Raw genomic sequence first — 3,795 nt, 5'->3', positions numbered from 1 at the left:
GGACCTGGAGACGATTAGTGGGAGGAGGAGGAAGAAGAGGAAGAGGAGGAGGAAAGAGGAAGAAGAAGAGGAGGAGGAAAGAGGAAGAGGAGGAGGAAAGAGGAAGAGACGGCCAAGACCCAAAGAGCGAATGTTGAGACGATAAGAAAGGTGGCGAGATCGAAGTGGACAGTGATCAGACAGAGGAACTTCTGTCTAATTAAAGGAGGTCGAGACGGGGAAGGAAAACCAGACAGGAGAAGTCGGGAAGGAGACAGGGGGATGGACGTCTAGACGGTCACGTTCCAGACAGTGGCATTGGATACGAAGATCGAAAGAGGAAGAAGAGGAGGAGGAAAGACGAATCGTGCTAGGAGGACCTGACAGGAGAAGTCGAGAACGAGACGGGAAGGAGACAGGAGATAGACATCTAGACGACCAAGTCCCAGACAGTGGAATTGGATACGAAGACAGAAAGAGGAGGAGGAGGAGGAGGAGGAGAAGGATGAAGACGAGGTATTGGAGTATCCGGGGAAGAGGCAGGAAGAGTATGGAGGAAAGACAAGAGGCAGGCGGAATACCTTATAGCTACTGCATTTGACCTTTTGATTCTTCCTCCGACCTTTCGACCTGGAATAGCAGAGGTGCTCTCTCTCTCTCTCTCTCTCTCTCTCTCTCTCTCTCTCTCTCTCTCTCTCTCTCTCTCTCTCTCTCTCTCTCTCTCTCTCTCTCTCTCTCTCTCTCTCTCTCTCTCTTTCCTAAACTAATTACCACCCAACTAACCTTCTCTCTTCCTTTCTTCTTTCCTTCCTTCCTATTTCTCCAGTTCGTGTAGTCCCTTCTATTCCTCTTCATGCCTCTCTGTCATCACTTCCTCTTTCTCTTCTTACTTCGTAATCTGTTCCTCTTTCCTCCTCCTCCTCCTTCCCTAGCCTCGTCTTCTCCTCTTCCTCCTTGTCTACCTCCGTCTCCTCTTCTTCGTTCTCATTTGTCTCTATTTATTTGTTCCTCAGGATTTCGTTCTTCGGGATGAGGTCCTACTTCGAAGAACTCTCCTTATTCGTCATTTCATCCTCTTCACTCTCTCCCTGTTCTCACCCTCTTCTTTATTCTTTCTCTCTTTCTGTTCCTCTCCTTTGTCCCCTTCTTTGTTCTCTAGACGCAATGCTCTCTTTGTCTCTCTCTCTCTCTCTCTCTCTCTCTCTCTCTCTCTCTCTCTCTCTCTCTCTCTCTCTCTCTCTCTCTCTCTCTTCTTCGAAGCTCTTCAAGACTTCCGCTTCCTGCAAAACCTGAGTCGGGTCAGGAACGGCGTCTGTCGGTGAGAGAAGAGTGCTTGCCATGCCTTTTCCTCCTCCTCTTCTTCCTCCTCCTCCTCCTCTTCTTCCCCCTCCTCCTCCTCTTCCTCCTCCTCCTCCCGCTCCTCCTCCCCTTGCTGTCAACACCAAACCTGAATTTTTCCTCTTCTCCAACGTTCTTCAGAGCCTTCGAAGTACGACTGCAGAGACACCATCTGGTCCTCGACCTAGTCGAAGCTGTCCAGTTGGTAAGCTATCTCGTCCTCAGTTCCCGGTCAGGAACCAAGAGGAGGAAGAAGAGGACGAGGAAGAGGAGGAAGAGGGCACCCCGCGGCGAAGGGAAGCAGACCGAAAGAGGAGGCCAGAGGAGGAGGAGGAGGAAGAGGAGGAAGGAGGAGGGTGAGGTCTCTATCCCCTTTAAGAGTTCCAGCAAAGCGACGCCGAGCTCATAGCCGCTCGCCAGAAAGGCCTCATGTTGCCAGCAGTGACATCTGAGGCCGAAACACATCATGGAGCCAGAAACCGGAAATGCGATTTGCTTGTTCCGGATTAATCAACTCCGGCACCGGGAGGCAGACTAGATTGGCTTTGTTGTGTCTGGAAACTACATCAGGGCAACTTCACATCAAAACCCATTTTTTCAGACATGAGTGCCTCTCCATCACCCTGCGTAGGAATGTTGTTAAATGTTATTTTCGCTGCAATTTTCTTCTTTTTTTTCTATATAACTCGGTTGTTTGTCTAAGGACACGCATGGTTGAACAGTGGTAGGGTATATGTATATTTACGTCCAGAGAAAATACGACAGTTTATGGAATTTTTGTACGATCGTTCGTGTCAAATGCGTCGGAGTCGATCGACTATTGTTTATATTCCTCGGGGAAGTTAGCGTTTTAATATTTCGGATGTTTTATGACTGATAATATTCTTCTCTCTTCTTTTTTTCATTTTTATTTATCGATCTTTCGTCCCCCCCCCCCCAAAAAAAAAAGTTTCTTTTGGAAAGATAAAGTCGATAAAGAAGATTCGTAATTCTCGCTTTCTTTTTTTATCTGCTTCCACACATCATCACCGTCAATCTCTTACTCTCACCTTTCTCCTCCTCCTCTTTCTCCTCCTCCTCTTCCTCCTCCTCCTCCTCTTCCTCCTCCTCCTCCTCCTCTTCCTCCTCCTCCTCTTCCTCCTCCTCCTCCTCCTCCTCTTCTTCCTCCTCCTCTTCCTCCTCTTTCTCCTCCTCCTCTTTCTCCTCCTCCTCCTCTTCCTCCTCCTCCTCTTTCTCCTCCTCCTCTTCCTCCTCCTCCTCCTCCTCCTCTTCCTCCTCCTTCACTTCCTCCTCCTTTTCCTACTCCTTCTCTTCTTTCTCCTTCTCTTTCTCCTCCTCGTCTTCCTCCTTTTTCTCCTCCTCTTCCTCCTCCTCCTCTTTCTCATCTTCCTCCTCCTCCTGTTCCTACTCTTTCTCCTCCTCTTTCTCCTTTATCTCCTCCTCTTCCTCCTTTTCCTCCTCTTCTTACTCCTCTTTTAGATTCGAGTTCTTTCCAATAGACCTTCTCTGTTAGGGAACGGTTTGGTCTTGTATTTCTCTACGGTTTCCCCATCCTTGCTTGCCATATGGCTCCAGAAGAGAGAGCGAGAGAGAGAGAGAGAGAGAGGGGCAGGGGGGAAGGGAAGGGGGGAAGGGGGGAAGGGGGGGGAGGTCATTCAAGGAGCAAAATGTAGTCGGAGGAACCTTCCCTATGGGCAACAAATAAAGACGGTCGCGTGGAAGAAACACCGTTTACGAGAACTGATGCGACGTCGTAAGAGAACAAACTCTACCTGTTTCACCCCATTATTCCCCCCCTCTCTCTCTCTCTTTTCCTCCCTTTTTCGTCCTTAATGGCCGTTCTTGTGAAAGGCGTACTTATGGAAGTGTTATTATCTTTTGAATTATTGCAAAAAAATGCCCTCCTCGCTTGGGTTCCATTTTGAACATACGTCACGACTCTTTCATGTCTGACACGCTTGAAGGGATGTAGCGTTTTCTTAACTGAATAAAATCACCTGACGGCAACTAGAATACACATAAAACAGTGAAGACGTTCAGGCAAGCACGAGGAGGGGTCCCGGGGTGAAGATGAAAAGGCGGTGTACCAGTTACTTATGTCCGACAAGTAAGCACTTGTAAAGGACCAAGGACATCCATTTCCAGAACCCTGTGAGCCGAGGGCTCTAGCCATCGGCCCATCACGGCTCAAGGAGCCAGAGAGCCGAGGCTCTCCAGTAAAGAGGTAAAGAGCCTCTTTTTGTTATTTATTGAGAATAATGATAATACCAATGACGACACCAACTATGTACGCTTTCGATGTCTGCCTAGTTTCTATTGATGATTTTTTAGACGTCGTTTAGTGTCAAGCTGACACGGTCATTGTCCATCTGACATAGTGTCAACCTTGCACAATGTCAGTGAAATCCTCTAAGTTTGTTTTGTCGCTTCATTATATTATGATAGGATCAGTAATAGCGGTATTAGTAATAATATATG

Source organism: Oratosquilla oratoria, chromosome 41, assembly GCF_046742065.1.
Source record: "Oratosquilla oratoria isolate Oo_2021 chromosome 41, ASM4674206v1, whole genome shotgun sequence".
Lineage (NCBI taxonomy): Eukaryota > Metazoa > Arthropoda > Malacostraca > Stomatopoda > Squillidae > Oratosquilla > Oratosquilla oratoria.
The sequence above is the reverse complement of the archived record's forward strand: the minus strand, read 5'-3'. Positions refer to the sequence as shown.